The sequence below is a fragment of the Castanea sativa genome, chromosome 3 (genome assembly GCF_040712315.1).
Source record: "Castanea sativa cultivar Marrone di Chiusa Pesio chromosome 3, ASM4071231v1".
In the NCBI taxonomy this organism is placed as follows: Eukaryota; Viridiplantae; Streptophyta; class Magnoliopsida; order Fagales; family Fagaceae; genus Castanea; species Castanea sativa.
In genome coordinates, this window is record NC_134015.1 from 51,496,017 (window position 1) to 51,521,192 (window position 25,176).

At 36.9% G+C, this 25,176-nt stretch overlaps 1 long non-coding RNA gene across 2 annotated transcripts; it reads right to left on the minus strand.

Moving 5' to 3' along the window:
• Window positions 1-3,791: 3,791 nt before the first annotated feature.
• Window positions 3,792-16,428, minus strand: LOC142629406 (uncharacterized). 2 transcript variants are annotated; one of them, XR_012843051.1, is made up of 4 exons: window positions 15,972-16,428; window positions 4,474-4,956; window positions 4,136-4,257; window positions 3,792-4,037 (listed from the first exon to the last, which is right to left on the minus strand). It is a non-coding gene; the product is annotated as an uncharacterized LOC142629406 (long non-coding RNA). The 2 variants fall into 2 exon arrangements; XR_012843050.1 differs by having other exon boundaries at window positions 3,792-4,257; window positions 15,972-16,427.
• Between the last annotated feature and the right edge of the window lie 8,748 nt (window positions 16,429-25,176).

Below are 25,176 nucleotides of genomic sequence, written 5' to 3' on the forward strand. Positions count from 1 at the left end.
GATTGATTCTGGTGCTGATGTTAATTGTATTCAAGAAGGATTGATTCCTTCTAAATATTTTGAAAAATCCACTGAAAGATTAGTTTCAGCTAATGGAACTAAAATGAAAATCAAGTATGAATTAAAAAATGCTCATGTTTGCCATGATAGTGTTTGCTTTAAGATCCCCTCTGTACTTGTTAAAAACATGACTGATAAAGTAATTCTTGGTTTGCCTTTTATTGATTCTTTGTACCCTTTTCTTACTGAAGATGATGGAATTACTACTGATCCTTTTGGACAGAAAGTAAAATTCAATTTTTTTTCAAAATGTGAAACTCATATTGATAATGATAAACATCTTAGCTTTATTAAACAAAAGGATAGCTCTAAGAAGACTAGTGGACAACTCTATGCTCATTTGTTGCCAACAATTATTGCCAATTGTTATAATGTCCTGATGAATAACAGTTACCCCCACAATATGAATATCTCTTTTGTTGACTACTTGCATGATGACAAAAACCTTAGTGAAAAGCATATCTCCACCAAAGAGTGTCCTACAGATGCTAAGGCTCAAAAAAGCATTCTTTGCATTAGCCTTTTGACCAAGTCTTTGCTTTGGTCCAAATTTGTCCGTAGCATGTTCTCCTCTTACTCCAATATTCTCCAAACTAATCATTGTCATTCCAACACTCATTGTCCGGCACAACTAATATATATTACTATTGACCTTTGGCTTTTGAAACATACTTTTCAAAAGAATTTTATTGATACTATTTACTCTCACTTGTCAAAAAAATATTCTATCATATTATTAACTATAGCCAACTGGCTTAACATCCTCTCCCTTACTTGGCAGGACAAAGTAAGATTTAATATTACCATTACTAAGTGGAATATTATGACTTCTTCGGCAGAGAAGAGGGACAAAAGGAAAGCACCTGCACAGGACTTTCCTCAAGACGAAAGGTTCCCAGCGGGATACCCTTTCGTAATGCATGAAGGCGCATCTTCTAGAGTAAAATCCAGTAATGCAATATCCCTTCAGGAATTTGTCCCGGCAGAGGTGACATATTCCAGTGGTGATATCATATTAACCCTACAGGAAGTATTAAATAAAGACTTGCAATTCCATGATGGAGTCTATAGTAAATTACCAGACTCCATTAAATTCATTCTAGATAACCTTCAAGCTGCCCAATCTTCAAACTACCACAAACTATTCAACAAAACCATGAGAGCACTTGAAATTCACCTTGTTAACCTTACTACCCAAATTGTTGACCCTACTACTAAAAATGCAGCCTTTGCCGACCAACTTTTTAATTGCCTTGTTTACGCCCAAAACCATCATGATGAATCAAACCTGATTAGTCAACTCTTTGGGAAAGAGGAAATCCATTCAATGGATAGAAAGACTATAATGGGTACTGATTTTGCTATATATATATATATATACATATATATATATATATTTAATAATGTAATAACAAGAAAATGTCCCATAAAAATTTAATAAAGAAATAATAATAATAATAATAGCAATATGGTTCTATTTAATAGTGTAATTTATTTATGTTATTATAATAATAAAAAATTACACAAGAAGGACACCTAATTTTTATCTTTCCCATTGTCTATCTCCTACTCCCACAAGCTTCTCCTTCACTTGCTGAGTAGCTAGACAAAAATCCTCTACCGCCAATCACATGGTCCGCATCTAACCTTAGTAATTTCTAAAAATTCATTCAATTGCATCCAAGTTTCTCCATATTTATTTTCTTTGTGTCACCCACTCCTCATCCCATACCAAAGTAATTTTTGCTTGCGCTCCAATTTTTGCATGCCCAGAATAATCAATTAATGAAAAAAGTTACAGAGAAGAAATTTCATCAAAGCCAAGCAGAATTAGATAGTTGCAAGGCGTAAAGGAGATAGATGATAGTAAGGTAGCAAGCAAGACATAAGTATTTGTGAGGATATTTTAGAAATTTCAAACTTCAACCAACCATGATAGTTGCGTTTTTTTCCTACATTTTTTAAAAAGCCATTCACCACAGTGTTTCGCAAACGCGAATATCAAAGTTTCCAAAAATGAAAATTTTTTAAAAACACATTGCCAAACGCATAGCTTTCAGCGTTTTTTTTTTATCAAAAACACGAGTTTTCATTTAGAAAACGCCCCACCAAACGAAGCCTAAATTATATAAATAATAATAATAAATAAGTTATGAAGTTCACTATACTAATTCTTAACGTGCCTTAGGAAGGAACTTTCGAGTTAGATGTAAAAAAAAATCTCACTTTGACCTTTCTTTGATGCCCATTTAGTTCCTTAAAAGATTTTTTTCCTATATTTCTTGTTTAAGATTTTGGCTTTTGAAGTAGAGATTGGATGGGTATGCTTTTGAGAGAGAGATTTGATGTATAATCATATTTTTTATATATCTAAAGTGTTTACATGGATCTATAAAATATGATGGTAGACAATTTCTTATTCTTACTTGCATTGGGTAGTAAAATGCTATATGTCTTTACCTATATTTGTCTGTTGAATAGTAGTTCACACAAACAAAAAAAGAAAAAGAAAAAAAAAGAATTATATTTTCTAATAAAAATAATATACATTGATTTGTAATGTTCACTTAGTTTGTTTTACTATGCATAAAATGCTTGGCTTTTTTGTACAGTCTAAATTATAACAAAACTGTAGAATTACATTAAAAAATAAAATGGACATAAAAAATGAAAAATAAAATGTTTGTTTTCATAAACTCCAACAGGTGGTTGCCCTGTAACGGATTCTCCCTTGCAATCTATCTTTTATTTGTTCTCAAAATGTACATTTGGAATCACATATAATAACAATCTATAATGAAGAAAATAATATATAAATTTGTTACCATTTTTGGATTGATAACAAAATTTTATTTTCACACATGCTCTTATACCGGACTCCCTTTTCTAGATTTGCTGATGAATTTCCCAAATTGGGTCGAAGCCATGCAACCAAAGGAAAAAGATAATCTGTGAAAGTGAATGTTTTAAAGCCGAGACGCATGTAACTCGTTTAAATACCGTTTATTTTGCTAAAAACTGAAAACAATAATATATATATATATATATTTCGGTTACTGTTGATTAATGAAATCATTGTTCAAATGCCTCTTTGCACTGTTCATGGGAGCGGACACCCAATACAAACGGAGCCTTAATTTAAATATATTGTTGCTACAAACACACACTTAATTGGATGGATAATTTAAATAGATTATGTAATTAAATGAAGATCTTGCATCGGGTTCAACCGCTAGATACAGAAAGTCATTTGATTGACGGGAATATGAAGTGTTACTCTTGAAAGCCCAATTAGCAGGTGATTAAAGTTTGCCTAGGATGGACTTTTGTAACAGTAGATAATAACCAGTTATGGCTCACAATGAGAGTGCTAGAAACGAAAGCATAGCATATTTTAGAGAGGAATGATAGGGTGGAGGATTGCAACGAGAGTTGGGGAAACACCACGAACTTTTCTCATATATTATCACAAGTGATTCAAAATTATCTTTTACCACTCAGGGTGGAGGCTATATTGCTGTGTCTAAATCTTTGTTATATCTCGGACCACTGTAAGGCTCCAAATACAAACACTTAACGTTAAAATAATTAGTAATTTTGAATACCATTAAGACCATTTCTATATTTGAATGCAAAACTAATGAAATTTAAATACACTAACTCTCTCAAACACACATTCAAGCGGAGAATCAGAGGTGCGAATCGCTAAAGAGAAATGAGAGCTCAAACAGTTTTCATGCTGGCCTGCAGCAGTAATAGCCCAAATGATAATAGATGCAAGATTAGTGTGGCATCATAAAGTTGTATGGTCTTACTGATCCTAAACAATGACATTTCCAGGCGATTCTGGGAGTGCTGGAGTGATCAGAGTCATTTGCTAAAAGAGGGATCATAGGACCATATAATTCTTACAATCTGGATCATGATTCTGATAACATTGGGATCTGGATCGTATATTATCAAATGAAGAGCGAGCTCTAAAAAAGTAAAAACTTCGTCTGTACACTCATGAGCAAAAAACAAAATCACCTGTACACATACATACATAGATACATACAAAAAATAGATAACTTACTGAATTTAAAAGTTCATCAACACTCAGTAGGGTTGTACTTTCCATGCCCTGCTGCATGCCAGAATCAGCTTGCCTTTTGAATGTAAAATGTCATCATCAGTTGTAAATAACGGAGGCTCAACCTAAACAAGGACACAAAGAGTACATCATAAGACACAAAAAGTGAAGTCAGAACAACCATATTATGGTGGTTTCTGTTATTTACACACATCACAAGGGTTGTTTCCAGGGACTCATTGCGTCCAAGATGACAATTCATAACGGACAAAACTATATTAGAAAGTAAGTCAGGTTGAGTTCACTGAGAACAATTTTAAGAAACTGAAAAATTTAAATACCAAATTTCTCTATCGTTGACTGTGTCCAGCAAGACAGAAAGAGCGACACCATGTTCTAGAGACCAGAGAATGCCATTATCAAAATAGCAGAATAAAGATTCCAAGACACGCTGTACAGTTGTAGCTTCCTTGGCTAACTTGGCCATGTTGTGCAAGCATACCCTTGACCAAAATCTAGGATTCTAGGCATCATCCCCACAATAAAAATTATTTTTCCAAAAAGAAGTAGATGTTAGTTATAATACGATCATTAATGCAAGGATATTTAACTACAATATCCTATATAGGTCAAGAGGAATTACACAGACACGTTAACTCCGCCTTTCTTACTCACTATCATCCTCCAAGAAGAAATCCTTGTCAAGGCATCTGGGGAAGGAGAAGCTTATTCAACAAGCCCATCTGGGCATCTTGTTTGCCATGGGTAGGAGCATCACAATTTTTCTTAGGACTTCCATAATTTTCCAAGAAAGCCGAAACAACCTGATTTATGAAGAAACAAAGAAAGCTGTTGGATGCCAACAATAGTTTTGCTACATAAAACCATAAGGTAACAAGTATGCCACTGGAATTATTAGGAAGACTGGTGCTGATAAAGGAAAAAGTAACTACAAAAATTCTAAAAAGAAGAACAAATAATTAAAAGGTAACACACACACACACACTTATCTTGAAGGGGAGATAAATGAAAAATATATATATATATATATATTTGTCTCAAAAGTATTAAGCTTGGTGCATAATACTTCAACAGCTATCGAATTCAAAAAAATCGATCAAGTGTTTAGTTCTCAGACAAAGAACACAGCACTAATATATTAACAAGTTTTGAAAAAATCTCTAGCAATACCAAAATACTTTTTTTTTTATACAAGTCTAGCAACACCAAAATACGTGAGATATAAATTAAGAAACAGATGGTAACAAGTTAACTCAAATGATCAAATTGAGTTGAAGTATGGGAGAATTCGCCCATGAACCAGACCTGCAAGTAGAATAATTAACCCAAGGTCTTAATGATATCAAATCTGTCAAGCAGGACAAGCTGCGATGAAATGGCAATGGTTTCAATGGAAACACTATCTAACAAAAGGGGAAGGCTTGCAACAAGACGAAGATATTTATATGAAAATGTGTAAAACGAAATGATCGAGGCCTCATAAAAGGCTAAACAAAATATAGATTCTTTTAGAGTGTGCATCATGATCCTGGTTTGTTAAGGATAACAACTCTTCATACGGCAACATCTGATCCTCCTTTTATATGAAGTTTTTTTCCTCAAAATATTACTTAAGAATCACATGTACCATAGTATCCTTAATTTCTAATCCTCGCCAAATGGACATCCTGCCAGTCTATCACTATGCACAAGACCTAGCTAGCTGGCCCTGGCATCATCAAATATTTAATAGAATAGAAATATAGAATATATATGTTCATGTGCCTATACTTCTCATGGCAACAAATATATTGAAATATTAAATATCTCTTCCCTCTCATCCCCATTGTCCCCAAGAAGACAAAAAAATAAATAAATAAATAAACAAACAAACAAACAAAACAAAACAAAACAAAACAAAAATGAATACCTCACGGACATGTTAGAATTTGTCATAACAAGAACTAACAACATGAAATATGACCATTTAAAAGAGATCTAAACATCCATAAAATAAAATAAAATAAAAGAGATCTAAACAAGGTAGAGATATCAGAGTAATTAATTAACTAACTCTTTGGTGTGGGGGAGCTTTGAAGCTACAATTTCCTGTAATGGAGGATCTTAAAAAAATGACATCATTACCTTTCAGTAGTTAGAGGTTAAGCTAGAACTTCTCATACCACCATGATGCCATAATATATGAAATAATTATCTAATATTTCCAGAGTGGCATTCACTCCTCTCACATAAATAGTAGGTTCCATTAATTAACTACATATTATTACTCATATCTATGTGAGAAAGAGTATCACTATATAGGTCACTATTACTCGTAGATTGTTTTTTTTCCAAAAATAAGCTTGATTTCACGCATGCTTAAATCTTTTTCCAGCAAATAGTAAGATGATTGTCCATAAAATTAAGATATCAGAAATTTATCTTCCGCTTCTTTTTGTTGAAATTACTGTCCATATGATAGTTCACTTGAGCAAACTGGACCTGTAGATCTTCTGTATTATTAGTTGGCTTCCATGGAATCATAGAAGTGAGACAAGCTTATGACTTCAAGTTTCGTGTTCATCCCTATAGGCCTTGGCTTGGAAAGTAATAGACTTTTTGATTGAATTTTTGGAGCTTCTTGGTAGCAATAGGAGTGAGAGTACTTTACTTCTTAACTCTGAATAGGGCTTTACTTTGGTTGGCACTCTTGTCAATGGGTTATAACTTGCCTCTATTTGTATGGAGTAAATCACATCATAAAAAGCTTTTCTTGTCCAGTTTATTCTAATAGAGTAATTGTATAGTTTTCTCTTTGATAAAATTCTTTTAACGATTTTAGAAAAATGAATTATCCTCGTCATGCCAACTGAACTATGACGGCAAAAGGCACATATATATTATGCCTTATCATGGGAATTTTGAATGCCACATAGGACGGAAGAGGTGGGAATATGATATTGCGACATTCCATATTATATACATCGAAATTAAGTTACACTAGGTTTAACTTTGAGCAAGTTACATTATTTAATAACTTTTTATTGAATTAAAAACTTGAAAAATTTACGGTTGGATTATATCTTTGTATGTTCCTAATATGTATGCCGAATTCTATGCTAATCGAATACTATTTAATATTCAATCTAGAACTCATTTTTTATGCATAATTTAAAAATACAAACAGTTGAAATTTAAATATTTTGTAGATGACATAATTATTAATTTTTGATTATTTTAAAAATTTGTAATCGAATACTATAAGAAAAATATACAATCCAATTACAGTCGAGGGAAGGTAGGGGCAAGGGAGCACATAAACAACTTTTACTTTTCTCTTTTTCCCAATTCCCACTGCAACTTTTCTTACACCACCTACACTCTTACATAAACTCTTATATTAAAATAATGGGTCCACCTAGTCATTATAAAAATAAAACAACTTGTTTCCTCCATTGAATAAAAGAAATGAAAAAAAAAGTTAAAAAATTGAAGTTAACAGGTAAAAATGGTAAAAAAATGTTGTAAGAGAGAGAGGTTAATTGCACCCTCCACCGGATCCTAAACCTCTCTACCGCTACTTTTAAGCACACCTCCCATCATTTTTTTTTTTTTTTTCTTTCGGTACTAGCCTCTTTCAGTCTTAAACCTAGAGATTCTATTAAAATTTTAAAACCATTCAAGCCATTGAGTCAACTATAAATATTCACGTGTATTGGCATACTCTTAATAATTTTATATTGATTTATTTATTTTGAAAAATAAAATTATATGTTTAATCTTGCCCCGACTTAAATTCTTGGCTCGGCCACTGAATCTAATGGTAAATTTGTTCTAATAAAAAATGCTAATGGCGTAATTGCTTAAAATTATTAAGTGTGTTTAAAGTTACAGTAATGTGTGTGTTTGAGGGGAGCTAAAGTCTAGCTATTTTCGAATCATAGATTTACACAATGACACACACACACACACACACACACACAGATATATATAGTACTTTCTTGCAGTTTAAAAAATAAAAATTCCTTATAAATACACTAAATTAGATAAATAATAATAATAAATAGGTTATGAAGTTCACTATACTAGTGCCTTATGAACTCCCAAACGAAACCTTAGGAAGGAACTTTTGAGTTAGATGGAAAAAAGAAGAAAAAAAAAAATCTCACTTTGACCTTTCTTTGATGCCCACTCGATTCCTTAAAGATTTTTTCCCTATATTTCTTATTTAAGATTTTGGCTTTTGAGGTAGAGATTGGATGGGTATGCTTTTGAGAGAGAGATTTGATGTATAATCATATTTTTTATATATATCTAAAGTGTTTACATCAATCTATAAAATATGATGGTAGACAATTTCTCATTCTTACTTGCATTGGGTAGTAAAATGCTATGTCTTTACCTATATTTGTATGTTGAATAGTAGTTCACACAGACAAAAAAAAACTATATTTTCTAATAGAAATAATGTACATTCATTTGTAATGTTCACTTAGTTATTTTTACTATGCATAAAATGCTTGACTTTTTTGAACAGTCTAAATTACAACAAAACTGTGAGATTACATAAAAAATGAAAAATAAAATGTTTTTTAATTTTCATAAACTCCGACAGTTGGTTGCTCTGTTACAGATTCTCCCTAGCACTTTTATTTGTTCTCAAAATGTACATTTGGAATCACATATAATAACAATTGATAATGAAGAAAATAATATATATATATATATATATATATATATATATATATATATATTTGTATCTTTTATTTGTTCTCAAAATGTACATCTGGAATCGCGTTTAATAACAATTGATAATGAAGAAAATAATAAATATATTTGTACCAACAAAAGAAAGCCAAAATATTTGTAAATAAAACAAAACTCAACTATCAATATGTTTTTAGAACACACAGTGCCCAGAAGGTATCAATTAAGCTACAACATACAACTTTTGCCAAGATATTAACAACATTGATTTTACATATTATGTAATTCATGTTCAAGTAGAGCCCTGAGGTTGAAGGTTGAAGGTTGAAGGTTGAAGGTTGAAGGTGTCAATACCACCAATAAGAATGCTAAGCCACCGAAAATCTAACGACCCACAAACCGAAACTAGTACTACCACTCCTCTCTTGCAACCCACCTCTGAAACCCACTAGATCGAACCACCGTTGAAGACCCACAAGATCAGCCATGCACCGCCACCAAAATGCCACCTCCAGAGAGGGACCAGAGAGATTGAGAGAATGGAAAGAGAAAACAAAGAGTTGGAAGAGAAGATAGAGATGAGAGTCAGTACAGAGGACAGAGAGTGAATAAAAAATAAATAAATAAATTTTCTAGCATTTTGGTCTGTATCATCTCATTTTTAGAATGACATTGTAGCCCCCTGCTAAATATTTTGAGATTTCAATTTTGATGTGGTTGAGATTTTTAGCATTTAGCATACGTGATGCTAGTACTCTCTAAGGATTGGTGCCATCAATGTAAAGTAGTAAAGATGTGTTCACAAGTTGGCCAGCGTCATGCACCGATGCGGATGAATGAGTATTTGGGTATCATTGAAGTCCAGTTAAGAGTTAGAGTTAAAAACGAGACAAGCCCAACCCAGGCACAGTCTTTTATTGCATGTTTGGATTGAGGAGGGAAAAAAGGAAAGTAGAAGGGAGTAGAGTAGAGTTGGCTGACAATAGGCTAATTTTGGGCTAAATATACTCTACTCTACTACCCCTCCCTCCCCCTCAATCTAAATGAACCATTACTTTGTATGTGTCTCCCTTCCAGAGAAAAATACCTAGTCTCGAGTAAGAGAGAAAAACTGAGAAAAAGAGTGGCGGAAACCGCAGCCATGTCCTTGATGCATTTCAGAAGCTTTTACCGATCTTTGCACCTTTGTGAACTATGCACATCCACATCCACATCCCCTCACACCCATCTCTCATTTCGGCTTTTAACACAGAGACATCTAACCAACACTTCTTCTCCATCCCAATATTCCACCAACTAGAACTCTCTCTTGGCTCTCTCACTCCACACTCCCTTCCCATCCCTTTGGTCTCACTTTATTATTATATTTTGTCAATTTGGAATTTTTTTCCTTCTTTATATTAATTTTTTCGAGGTTTTTTTTTTTTTTTTTGGTACCAAATCCGAAATTTGAGAATGAACTAACTTGGTGGTGTGTTTGTTTTCCTCAAAAATCTAAGGGGCAAGTATTTTGCATATAATTTATGGCTTTGTTAAAAAGTCAGGCGGGTCACCCCTGGCCCCCCTAGTACTCTTCTTTGGGAGTATCTTCTCTCTCACACCAGAATTGAGCTAAAATGCTCAAAATTTCCTCATTAAGAATAAGGTCTGTAATAACTATTGGAAGAAAAAAAAAGGTCAAATATTATGCAAACATATAAAATATAATGAATAAAAAAATCTTAAAATTCTCTAAATTAAAAATAGTTCATAAAACTATCTCACTATCAATGAGATCCAAAAGTTGCTTTCCAATTAGGTTCATATTAAATTGTGAGATTTCAAAGCTAGTAACACCTCCTAATATATTACTTGGAATGATGATTTTATTCCTCTAAAGTACTTAGCAAAATATCTCTAAAACCGTTTAAAAGTCCAATATTCTTATCCCAAATACGATATGTCTCCTCGTCAAAAAACTCTAAAAATCCTTCTCCCTTCCACTTAGGGTAGTCTATTTTATAGAAAACTAACTTAAAACCACTTTCATTCACAAGTTGGATATCACAACTCATTGTTGCAAATATATTTGCCACGGTATGACAGTGTATGCTAATCCATTCAAGCCCTACACTTCAAGTAACTTATCTCTTACCTTCTTCAGGGTTTTGTTAATCTCTATATCCTTCAAAACCTTATTTGGACCAAGATTTTGAGGGACATGAAGTGTATACAAACTAAATATGAAAATCCTTCAAATCATATCGATTTGTAACCAACTTCGCTCATAGGCACGTGGCCTTCACATCCAACTCCACAATGTCTACAATATATATATATATATATATATATATATATATATATATATATATATATATATATATATATATATATATATATATATATATTTATTTATTTATTTATTTATTTTTCGATAGAAGACCACGATGAACCATAACATAATAGGTAGCAATCTTGATTGATCACTACAAGCCTGATACCAGCCAACTTTTTTCCCAAATTTGCTCGGTATCTCTGCACCACAACATCTTTAAGATAAGATGTATCTCGCAAAATCTCTTAGGATTTGCAATAGAAAGCAAATAGTATGTGTAAGACTTTTTAAGCCTTAAAAATATATGTAAGAAAAAAGAGGGAAAAAAGAGAGCACACAGGCCGTGTGCTAGACGCAACAAGGAAAAAACTACGTAACAATCAAAATACAAAAATCAAGCATATTTTTGTAAAGAAAAATCAAGTTTATCATAGGTATTATTTCTTTTATTACTTTACATGATATGCTTGATTGATTTTTGTACTTTGATTGTTAGTTTTTTTATTTTATATTTTTTTAAGTTCAAAAAGTCTTATACACGTTGTTTGCCTTCTATTGCAAATCTTGAGGAATTTTGCGAGATGCTTCTTATCTTAAGGATATTGCAGTGCATAAATATCGAGCCGAGAAAAAAGTTGGCTGGTACCGAGCTTGTAGTGGCCGATTAAGCTTGCTACCCATTATGTTGTGGTACATCATGGTCTTCTATCGATAAAAAAAGAAAAATAAGATATTGTGGACATTGGAGTTCGATGTGAAGGTCACGTGTCGATGGGCAAAATTAGTTATAGATCGATATGGCTTGAAGGATTTTCGTATTCAGTTGGATACGCTCCATATCCTTCAAAATCTTGTTCCAAAAAAGGTTTTGAAGGATACAGAGATTGACAAAACCCTGAAAAAGCTAAGAGATGACTTACTTGAGGGGAAGGGTTATAATGTAGGGCTTGAATGGATTAGCAGATATTGTAATATAATGGCAAATTTGTTTGTAACAATGGATTGTGATATTCAATTTGCAAAGGAAAATGGTGTTAAGATATCTTGTTTTCTACCTAAGAAAAGAGTTTTATAAAATGGACTATCCTAAGTGAAAGGGAGAAGGATTTTAAAAGTTTTTTTATGAGAAGACATATCGAACTTGACATAAGAATACTTAATTTTCAAACAATTTTAGATACTTTCAAGAATAAAATCATCATTTCAAGTAACATACTAAGAGGTGCTACTAGATTTGAAATCCCACAATTCAATATTGCGGACCAATTGGAAAGCAGTTTTTGGATCTCATTGATGGTGAGATAGTTTTATGATTTTTTTTAATTTAGAGAATTTTAAGCTTTTTTTTTTTAAATTTATTCTATTTCATATGTTTGCATAATATTGAATTTTTTTTTTGTTTCTTTTTATTTCCTAATAGTTATTAGGACATTTTAGCTCATTTCTGATGTGAGGGAGAAGATACTCACAAAGAAGAGTACTGACAGAATTTTGGGAATACTGACAGAGTTAAGGGGTGGGGATCATGACCCGACTTTTTGAAATTCCTTTTTACAATCCTTAACAAAATAATAAATTATATGCAAAATATACTTGCTAGCCCCCTAGATTTTTTAGGAAAAAAAAAATACACCACAAATTTAGTTAGTTCAGCCTCAAATTTCGAATTTGGTAAAAAAAAAAACCTCAAAAAAATTAACATAAAGAACGAAATAAATCCAATGTGTGTGTATATATAATTTATATTTTGAAAATCTAACCGTTGAATTACATGTTTTATATATATTCTTAACATGCATGCCAATTTTCATATCAATCAGATGTAATTTGCCATTCAATCCATAAACTCATCTTTTATACATTATTTTAAACTATAAAAACTAAAATTTAAACAATTGATTGATAACATGGCTATTAATCTTTGATTGCCTTGAAATTTTACAAGCATGGAGAATATTTAAAAATAATGTAATCTAACGATGGATTTGTCAAAATTCACATCTAATTAAGAAATAATGAGTGGTGTAATATTGCTTAGAGTTACACCAAGTGTAACTTGAACCCAACCCGTATATAAATATTCTTCTTTCATCTAAAGTCTAAACATGAACTATCAAACAAAAACCCAAATTTGAAAAGAGAGAGAGAGAGAGAGAGAAGAGTAGCCCTTACGCCTCTTCCCAACTTTCTAGTCCTCGATAATTTGCCTCCCCACCCCCAAGTTGTTACCTAAGTCCACTCAACTACAAGTGTCGGCTGCCTCCACATCAGTCATCACTCATCAGTTTGCAGTAATCTCACTCTTCATATTTGATGTTTGAGGTGTAAAGTGAGTTTTTGTGAATATGTGCAAACCAAAAAAAAAAAAAAAAACAGGTGTGTGTTTTTAAAACTGTGTATTGTGGTACAGCTTGCAGTTCTAACGTTTTGACAACATAAAATAATTATTTTTCACTAAAAACTATATTATTTTATTGCCATATTCACCCAAACAAGTACTATTTTATATTATTTTATAGGTGTAAAGTACTAAAGTAAGTTATCTGTTCTCTATCGTGTAGATCTTGCACAAGTAAATGATGAGAACATGGTGAAAATTAAATCTTGTTTGGATGTTTTCTCATGCTGGTCAAGTCAGAAGGTTAATTTCCACAAGTCAGTCATTATTTCCAGCCAAAATACTCCCCATAGTCTAAAAACAAGGCTGGCTAACTCAGTTGGAATTAATGCTTCAAACAAGAAGGAAAAATACCTGGGTATTCCTATTGTCTCAGGTAAAGATAAGAAAGCAGCGTGTGAAGAAATTGTTGAGAAAGTTAAACAACATCTTCAAGGCTGGAAGATGAAAACATTGTCACAAGCTGGTAGAGCCACTCTTATTTCTTCTGTGGCACCATCCCTCCCTTCTTATCAAGCTTCTTCTCTCATTCTCCCAAACCAAGTTTGTTCAAAATTTGATGCGTTGTATCGCAATTTCTGGTGGGGAATTAAGGAAGAAAACAAATGGGGGTGCTTTCTTAAAAGCCTGGATTCCATTTGTAGTCCTAAATCAGAGGGAGGATTGGGCATTAAAGGAATGGCAGATATGAATAAAGCCTTGGTGGCCAAATTGACCTGGGAAGCGGTTTGTAATGAAGATAAAATATGGGTGACTGTGTTCAAAAAGAAGTATGTTCGAAATAGAAATTTCATGAAAATTCCAATGCCTAAAAATGCTTCTTGGGCATCCCAGAGTATATTTGTCTGTAGAGAAGTAATAAAAAAAGGCATGTGCCATAGAATTGGCAATGGCTTTAATACTTGGATTTGGGAAGATCCATGGATTCCCAATGAACCTGGTTTTATTCCCCAAGCCAGAAGTGGAGCTATTGATAATGTTCATCTAGTTATTGATTTAATTGATCAAGACACCAGGCAATCGTATAGAGGGAAACTATCCATTTTGTTTGAGCCAAATACGGTGAATAGAATTCTTAAAATTCACTTGCCTCATCAGCTTTTGAGAGACCAAGTCTTTTGGTGTTTGACCTCTTCTGGGGAGTTCTCTGTGAAATCAGCCTACAAAGCCATTAGAAGCTCAAATACTCAAACTCACCCTCTATTGCAAGCCAAGGATTGGAAGCAGCTATGGAAAATAAAAGCAAATGCTAGACTAAAAAACTTTTATGGAAGATAAGTTGGAATATTTTACCAACTTGTACTGCTCTTAATAACAGGTTTCCTCTTCCCTCACTAGACTGCTATTTGTGTAATAATGCTCCAGAATCTTTAGAGCACTTTTTTCTTCAATGTGACTGGGTTGCACAAATCTGGTTGATGGTCCCATGGCCTATTAACTTGAGTAATTTGTCAAATTTATCTATTATAGATTGGGTTAAGATTATTCTCTACCCAAAAACAAATTTGGGGTTGGATGATGAATCTGCTAAAGAATTTCAATTATATTCCTTACTTATCTGTGATCAAATATGGTTTTTCAGGAACAAAGCTAGGGTGGAGGGATCTAAAAGCAATCCAATTGAGCTTGCTAGAAAGATAAAGTGTGTTTTCGAGGAGCATAAACAAGCTTGGAGTAAATTACCAAGGAAACTGCCAAAAATTAATATTTGGCAGCCCCCTCCAAACAGCTGGGTAAATTAAATTTTGATGCAGCAATAAGGGAAGAGAAAATTTCTGTGTCAGTAGTGGGCAGAGATGATTCAGGAAAGCTTTTGTTGGCATGGGCAGAACAACTGGATCCAGGGAATTCTTTGCTAGGTGAAGCCAAAGCAGCTTGGTGGGCTATCAAGTGTGCTGCTATGGAAGGTTATAGAAATATAATATTGGAAGGTGATGCTCTCAATGTTATTGATCCTTTGAAGAATGTAGATTATGTTCCTCACTGGAGTATCAAATCCATATATGATGATATTTTGTATTTATCTAAATCTTTTGTAAATGTTTCTTTCTCTTTTGTAAATAGAGAGGGCAATGTCCCTGCTCATCTTCTTGCCCAATGGGCTGCTTTTGTGTCACGGTCTGGGCCAGTTCCCATCTCCTTTCTGCCTTTATCTGTGATGAAAGCTTTAGATAGAGATGGTTCCAGGCCCAAACCTTTTTGTATTTCTCCTGTTTGTGTTGAGGAATAAAGTATTTATTCAGGAAAAAAAAAAAAAAATCTACAGCTTTTACGTCTTCACAAGTCATTTCCGTATAGCCTCTCCTAGTGCATTTTACCAAAAATAGAGAGAATGGCATGGTATTAAGAGAAAATGAACAAAAATGAAGCAAATTAAACTGGAAATTTTATATATAGAGAGTGAGAGAGAGAGCGCATACCTGTTTCTCTATTCCTCTTTCAATCTCTGACTCTCGTTGGCCTCCAAACCACCGATCGATTCCTCACGCGCCGCTTGGGCTCTCCTAGGAGCTAGATTGGGAGAGAGAGTTTGAAAGTTAAATAGGGTTTGGGGAATCGAACAGAGTGAAGTGCTTGGCTCGGGTTTATACTGAGAGAGAGAGAGAGAGAGAGAGTGAGGCGTTGAGTGGTGGTGGCCGGTGTTTGACGCGATGGAGTTTGGAGGTTTTGCTTGGCTCTAGATCGGAGAGATCGGAGAGATCGAAGAGAAGGAGAGAAAGCTTTTAGGCTGAGATTGGTTTAGAGACAGAGCTTTCGGTGAAAGAAAGATCGAGCAGTGGTGATGAGCTCTTCGAGCTTCGGCCATGGAGGTTCAGTAAGAGAGAGAGAGAGAGAGAGAGAGAGAAAGAGAGAGGTGGGTGAGAATGTTCTAGAGGGCCGGTTGGGTTAGAGAGGAAATAGGAGGCTGGGCGGGGTCTAGCCCGACCCATTTATGAGGTCCAACCATGCCTCAGTCATCCTTGGGCCCGGACCAAAACCTACAAGCCCAAATCATTTTGTGCTAGCCCAGAATCCCTTAGGCCCAATATTTGAATCATTTTGTTCTAGCCTAAAATCTTTTAGGCCCAATCATTGGTTCAATCTTCTAGTTCAAGCCTACGTCTGATCAGCCTAGCCCAACCAGCCCATAAGGTCATAAGCTAACCTAAATCCGAAATCTACATAGGCCGAGGTCCAAACCTCTTTTAGATTTAAACCCAACATCCATTGGCCCACGCATCTAAATATACATACATACATACATATATATATATATATATAATAGGTAAAATTGAGAGAAAATTTAATTAGATTTCAAATTGAAATTCAATTAAAGTCTAATTTTGCACTGCGTATCTCATCTAATCTAAGTTCTTAAATTTTTGTACCAAATGAGATAATTCAATGTAAAAATTGGATTTCAATTCTAATATAATTTTGCGACATGCGTCCATCTAATCTAAATTTTTTTAATTTTAGTACCAAATGAGTTAATTTAGTGTAAAAAACGAGGAGTCCGATATAAGTAAACTATTTAAAAAAAAACATAATTTTTTAATGATTTTATATTTATGAACCTTTTTTTGTAGAACTAAAAACAATTCAAGTTTATAATAATAATAATAGGTGAAGCTGAGGGAAACTCAAATTAGAATTTCAAATTAGAGTTCCAATTTTATGCCATGTGTTCTGTAAGGACACAATTCAAATTCCCAAACCACGACTAGGAGGAAAATGGGCTTAAAAGGCCTTTCTTCACAATGAATTTGTAGAGGATGGGTTTATAATTTAGATTTTAAGGATGACTTTAGACAATCACAAAAAGAACGGGCTTTGGGCCCAATGGAACAAAACAAAGAATCGTTTGCAAAGAGTAATATTGAGAATTCCTCCTCGGACTGTTTCCGAGGACAGTTTCTAATAGTATTTCTCAAGTGTGGATACAAATAATGTTTATCATACACTTTTTCTTTCTCAAAAGGACTCTCCTCTCTCTTCGTATGCCTTCCCTCCTATTTATATCCCTCATCTTCTCTTCATCATCTTCCACTTTATGGCCGCGACCCTCATTTTTTGGATACTTGTCTCATCCATTCTTCCCTAAAGCCCGCTGGGATTTGGGTCCAAGTTCCAAGCTCTATGCTCAGGTCTCATCCTTCCATCTCTATTGCCAGCGTATTATTTACAGGGTCTTTAATATATGGGCGGTGGTAGCAGCTTTACTTTAGACATTCCACCGCTCTTTCTGCTGTCCTCCACGTATACTGTGTATCCTCGGCTTTAACATTCTGAGGACAAATCGACTCCTCGGACGGTATGGGACACTTAAACACTCCAAGATCATTTTGATGTTTTCGGATTTGGGTTTCTAGCCCAAAAGACCTTTGTTGGGCCGTCCATTATAAATTACTGGGCCCAATACCCCTACAATAGCCCCTCGAGATTCTTTATTTTTCTCTCACCTCGGGAGGAAAATAGGATCTCGATTTAAAAGACCTTTTCACCCTGCAGGATTCTGGAATATTTACTAACGGAAATAACTTCTGAATTACCCACCGCGTGTTCCCGATGCTTCGGTATGCGAAACGCCCCCGAATTTATTATTGGCGCTTCTATGTCCCCCGCGTTTCATTGATATGACATATATCCAACGGTCGAGATCGATTCCCGTGTTGAGGCGGGAATTTGCCCGCTTCAAAACACCTTTTGACATATAAATACTAATTTTCTTCAAACTTCCTCACACTACAGAAACCTGATAACGTACCTGCCACACTTTCCATCTCCCCGTACTCTCTCTTTCTATCGAGTACTCTGTCCGAGGTGACGTGCTTTCTTCTTTTAAAAGTAAGTTCTTCAATACTCTTTCCCCTCCTTATCAGCTTTTTGTTTCTTTTGTTTCTTTTCCTTCCTGTCTTCTCCTTTCACTGTGTCTTTCATCCTCGGCGTAGTTAGTTTTCTTCCCACCTCCCCTTTTTTTTTAAAAAAGAATGGGTAGGTTCGCGTCCCTGGTAGATTCGAACGAAAAAATAGAGCAGTTTAAGGCTAAGTACAAAATTCCCTCGGATGTATCCATTACGTACTGTAACGAGGAAGAGTATTATACAAAAAGAAAAACGGGGGAAGTCGTAATCCCGATGATTGCGTTCATCGAAGGGGGAATGAAAATCCCCATGGGAACCGTAACTAGGGATTATTTTAGGGCCTTTAGATTAGCTCCCACCCAGTGCGCCCCAAATGTCTTTAGGATCTTAGGTTCCATAGATGCCTTGAATGAGAAGATGAACTTAGGGCTCACTCACCACGACGTGAACTGGGTTTACAACCTCCACTACCTAAGCAAAAAAGATGAGTATTACCTAAAATCTAGATACCCCGAGGTTAGGCTAATTCAATGTCTGCCTGAATCAAATAAGGGCCTAAAAAACGACTTCCTGATCATATCAGGAAATTGGCACGACGGCCTCCCCTGTCCGACAAGGGAAGGGACTCCAGGTGAAATTTCTTTTACATACTATTATCCTCTGTCTTTTTACTTATTCTTACCCTCTCTTATTTGGACAACTCTACAGATCCACACGCCGCGGATCGTCATCCCAATCTCGTTGACTTCGGACGGTTGGATAGGATCCTACAAGCTGAGGTTTTTGTGCATGCGACGGTCATCTCCGAGCAGCTCTTCTGATCCTCGGCTACAATCCTATATCCAAAGCCTTTCTGGCGCCTAAGTGAGTGATCAAAGCCCACGATCCTCGTCTTCCTCGGATCAGTGTTGCTGTCGAGGGTTTTTTGCTACCGGAGGGGACTGCCATTCCTCAAGGCACCTTGGTCACCCAACCAATCCAACCACCACCATTCGTTCCAGTTGGGATTCCCACAGTGCCTCTCTCCACAAATTTAACATTTGGGGAAGCCGCGCCCTCTCACTCCACTGTAAAGGAAGAAGAAGAAGAAATAGTTGAGGTATCAGATTCCGAGGACGATTTTGAGGTTTTTAATCAACCCTACTCTCTGAAGATTCAACTTCCATCCTCGGCACCTCTACCCATATCTCAAAGGCTACCACTGAAGAACTTGACACTATGGGCATCCAACGAAAGACTAAGCCCAGTTTGAAGGATGTCCTTGAGGGCACTGATAAGGCCCCCCGAGTCCAAGAACCACCAAAAGAGGTGCGCCCTCGGGCTCAAGAAAAGGGTGCTGACAAAGGCCCTGAAGCTAGGCTTCCTCCTCCTCCCCCATCCTCCCAAACCCAACGCACCAACATAGCTGATCTCAAAAGAAAAAGAGATCAGCCGAAAGGAAAGGAAGTGGTGGAGGCAGGGAAGGGCTCTGTCTCCAAGGAGACCGAGGTGGAAAAGGGTGCAAAGCAGGCCCGCACCATACAAACTAGGTCGGAAAGAAGAACCGACCAACAGGCGGTCGTACGCGCCCCTGTATGGCTTCCTGACCTTTCTATGGACGACGAGGTCATTACCGTGGATGCGTCCATTAGAAATTCTGATGAAGGGACAGCGGCATGCGTCGCAGATGCATTGGAGCAGGCATTGTTGCTCCCCGAGGATATGATTGAGCTGAGAAAGAAAAGGGACCACACCGTATTCATGACTTTGAAGAAGGAGCTTGCAATGGTGAGTTTTCTCTAAAACCTTGACTTTTGTTTTTATTTCCTATATATATCCATATGTCTAAGTTTTATATGTTTTGTTCGTAGGCCGTTCAATCTGCCCACAGGGCAGAAGAGATTGCCATTAATTCCTACAAGTCTCTGAGGGCCGAGGAGTCCAGGCGTGAAGCTGCTCAAAAGATCTCGGACCTTCATAAGAAGAAACTGCAGGAGGTCACAGCAAAATTGGCTAAGGCTGAGAGTGCCAAGGCGGGCTTAGAGGCTGATCTGAAAACGACGACTAAACAGGCCGAGGATCAGTGCCTAATGCTTCGCCAAGCTGAGGATAACCTCTTAGTAGCACGAAGGCTCGTAGAGGATTTTAAGAAAGATCTGAGCGAGTCTGAGAAGGCCAAAGAAGAAGCCATCAAGGGCAAAGAAGAGGCCATTGAGGAGAAGAAAAAGGCTAAGAAAGCAAAAGAAGAGGCCGAGAACTCGAGGGACCAAGCCGAACAAGACGGTTATGATATAGGCGTGAAGGAGGTCACTGAAACCTTCAAGGCTCAGGTTCCCGAGGTATGTAGGCACTACTGCCTCCAAGTGTGGAATGAGGCACTTTCCCAAGCTGGGGTTGATGCCTCTTCCACTCTTTGGAAAGCAGAGAGTGTCTACTATCCTCCTGCAATTCGCGCTTCTTCCGTTCCCGACACTGCACAAGAAGCTGCCCAGGGATCATCCGAGGATAAGGGGGGTGATTTGGCTGAAGACTCAACTCTTCCTGAAGATGCCCCTGAACAACTTGACCCTGCACAAGAAAAGGCAATTGAAGACGTACAGCCTTCAAGTGATCTTCGGGAATCTTCAAAGGATGAGTTGGGTGATCAAGCTAACCCAATAACCTTGATAGATGATCCCAAAGGCAAAGGAATTGCCGTTGAGTCCTCGGCTCAGCTTCCATCTCCTCAAGACCCCAAAGGCCCTCTGAAGATTAAGCTGAAACAGTGACTTGCTTGTTGTCTTTCCTTTCTTTATTTTTATTTTGTCTCCAAGTGTAATACCTAAGTATAGGTGCAAAAGTACTATTTTGGAATTTAATACAAGAATGAATGTTTGTTTTTAGATGATTCTTATACATATATATATATATTTTTTTTTTATGCTGATCATATCATTCCATAAATATCATCTTTTTGTCTTTTACCAAAGTTATTAGCAACAACTTGAATTGAAATTTGATACTCCAAGGAAGTGATGCAAATTTGTTTCTTCGTTTTGGATCTCTAGTTTGAACTATGTAAAGATAAGGCATGTAGTCTATGCAAATATCTGATGTATTAATTTTTCTCAAGTAAATGATCCGAGGATCCAACAATATCAAGCTTCAGCTTGATACTTTAGACAAATAAATTTAAAATGTTAATTTTCCCAAAGTAGGTGATCTGAGGACCAGACGTAACTTAGGTTCTGTTTAACACTTTAGTAAAGAATATCAATTTAGACGAGGTATGTGGTCCGAGGATCCAGGCATACCAAGTTTCAGCTTGATACTTAGGCGAATAAATTTAAAATGTTAATTTTCCCAAAGTAGGTGATCCGAGGACCAGACGTAACTTAGGTTCTGTTTAACACTTTATAAAGAATATCAATTTAGACGAGGTGTGTGGTCCGAGGATCCAGGCATACCAAGTTTCAGCTTGATACTTAGGCGAATAAATTTAAAATGTTAATTTTCCCAAAGTAGGTGATCCGAGGACCAGACGTAACTTAGGTTCTGTTTAACACTTTAATAAAGAATATCAATTTAGACGAGGTATGTGGTCCGAGGATCCAGGCATACCAAGTTTCAGCTTGATACTTAGGCGAATAAATTTAAAATGTTAATTTTCCCAAAGTAGGTGATCCGAGGACCAGACGTAACTTAGGTTCTGTTTAACACTTTGTAAAGAATATCAATTTAGACGAGGTATGTGGTCCGAGGATCCAGGCATACCAAGTTTCAGCTTGATACTTAGGCGAATAAATTTAAAATGTTAATTTTCCCAGAGTAGGTGATCCGAGGACCAGACGTAACTTAGGTTCTGTTTAACACTTTGTAAAGAATATCAATTTAGACAAGGTATGTGGTCCGAGGATCCAGGCATACCAAGTTTCAGCTTGATACTTCGACGAATGAAGATAACGAATATAATGTAGTTTACAACAAAGAACGGCCGAAGTGCCTTTTATTTAGTAATAGTACCTTCGTAGATTATTTACATTCCAGGGACGTTGTACAACATTTTCGTCCAAATCCTCCAGATTGTAGGCCCCTATTCCTGCTACCGAAGTAATACGATAAGGTCCTTCCCAGTTGGGCCCCAATTTTCGCCACGCAGGGTTCTTCATCGTGCCCAAAACTTTCCTTAGTACTAAGTCACCTGGTCCAAGAGGTCGAAGTTTCACATGAGAATCATACCCCTGCTTGAGCTTATGTTGATAATAAGCTAGTTGAACCATGGCGCTTTCTCGCCGTTCCTCAACTAAGTCTAAGTTTCTCATTAACAGATCATCATTGCTATCTGGAATAAAGGAGTTTTTCTTCAGGGTTGGGAACCCAGTTTCTAAGGGGATTACTGCCTCGGCCCCATAAGTCATGGCGAAGGGTGTTTCTCCTGTGGATCTTCGTGGTGTAGTTCTATACGTCCACAAGACATGTGGCAGTTCTTCCACCCACCTCCCCTTGGCGTCACCCAACCTCTTTTTGAGTCCGCTTACTATTACTTTGTTGACAGCCTCGGCTTGCCCATTTCCTTGGGGATAAGCCGGAGTGGAATATCTATTCGTAATGCCTAGATCACAAGGTATTTCCGAAAGGCTCTGCTATCAAATTGTAAACCGATATCTGAAATGAGAGTATGAGGAATGCCGAACATGGTAACGATATTCTTCCATACAAACTTTTTTGCTTCCGTGTCTCTGATGTTTGATAATGGCTCAGCTTCAACCCATTTGGTGAAGTAATCTGTTCCCACGAGAAGCCACCGTCTGTTTCCCGTTGCTTTGGGGAAGGGTCCAACAATGTCCAAGCCCCATTGGGCAAAAGGCCATGGGCTAGATAGAGGATTCAGGACTCCACCTGGTTGATGTATATTTGGAGCGAACCTTTGACATTGGTCACATTTCTTTGCATAATCTTGCGCTTCTCTCTGCATATTTGGCCACCAATAGCCCTGAGTAAGGGCCCTGTGAGCTAAAGACCTTCCTCCTGTGTGACTTCCACAAATCCCTTCGTGTAACTCTTCCAAAAGTAGCTCCGTTGCCTCGGGGTGTATGCATAGCAAATATGGTCCCGAAAAGGAACGTTTGTACAATTTTTGGTCCTCGGATAACCAAAAACGAGTGGCTTTCCTGCGAACTTTGTCCGCTTCAGCCTTTTCTCCAGGCAGGATGTCATTCCTGAGAAATGTTACTATTTGATCCATCCAACTAGGCCCTGTCCTAATTTGAAGAATTTGAGTGGAGTTACCATCCGTCCTAGTGGGTTTCAACAGATCTTCAACGAGGATAACTCGTGGTAGACTTTGTGCCGAGGACGTCGCGAGCATGGCTAATGAGTCGGCATGGGTGTTGCCACATCTGGATACATGCAATAGTAGAAATGACTCAAATTTAGATTGCATATACCTGACCTGGGTTAGGTATTCTCGCATTCTGGAATCCCTTGCTTCTAGCTTGCCTTCTACTTGGCCTACCACCAATAGTGAATCCGAGAACATCTGCACCGTCTTTCCTCCCATTTTATGAACCATGTTCATCCCTGCGAGGACGGCTTCATACTCTGCTTCGTTGTTGGTGGCCGAGAATCCCAATCTCAAAGATTTCTCAAAAGTAATTCCCTGCAGGGATATCAAAACTAGTCCGATACCCGATCCCCTCGATTTGCTGCTCCATCAACATGGACTTTCCATAATGGAGGCCCTTCACACGAAATCATGCCTACCGATTTTTACCCATGCCTTCTTGATAGTCTTCCAACGAAGGCTCGGCAAATTCCGCCACAAGGTCCGCGATGACTGTCCCTTTATAGAGGTGCGGGGCATATACTTGATATCGAAAGCTCCTAGGACAGTTCCCCATTTGGCAATTCTTCCCATATAATCTGCACTTCGCAGAACCGATTTAAGAGGGAGTTGTGTAAGAACAACAACCGTATGAGGCTGGAAGTAATGGGGAAGTCTTCGTGTAGCATGTACCACCGCCAAGATAGCTTTCTCCGGTGGCAAATAACTCGGCTCGGCCTCATGCGAGAGATTTGCTTACATAATAAACCGGTCTCTGGATGTTATTGTCATCTCGGATAAGAACCAAACTAACGGCATGGTTAGCCACCGCGATATATGCAAACAGAATCTCATCAACCTCTGGTCGAGACATAAGCGAGTGGTCGCGAGAGATATTCTTTTAGCTGTTGGAAAGCTACTGCGCACTCCTCGGTCCATTCGAAACCCTTCCATTTATTTAATAATTGAAAGAAAGGCCTGCATCCGTCCGCGGACCGAGATATAAATCGGTTGAGAGCGACGGTCATACCGTTAGCCTTTGCACTTCTTTAGGATTCCGAGGTGGGTGTAAGCTGTTTATCGCCTTAACACGAGCGGGATTCACTTCAATTCCCCGGTGAGTCACCATATATCCTAGAAACTTGCCCGACCCCACACCGAAAGAGCATTTAGAGGCATTGAGCCGCAATTTATACTCTCTTAGCTTCGAAAAGTGTTGCTCGGATCTTCCGGATGTGCGAAAACTTCTTTACTCTTTACCACCATATCATCCACGTATACCTCAATATTTTTTCCTAGCTGTGCCTCAAACATCCTCGTCATCATCCTTTGGTAGGTAGCCCCTGCGTTTTTCAAACCAAAAGGCATTACCTTATAGTGGTAATTTACCGTAGGAGTGACGAATGCAGTCTTCTCCTGGTCCTCAACGGCTAAAGGTATCTGGTGATAACCTTGGAAAGCATCAAGAAAACTCATCCGAGGATGTCCAACAGTAGCATC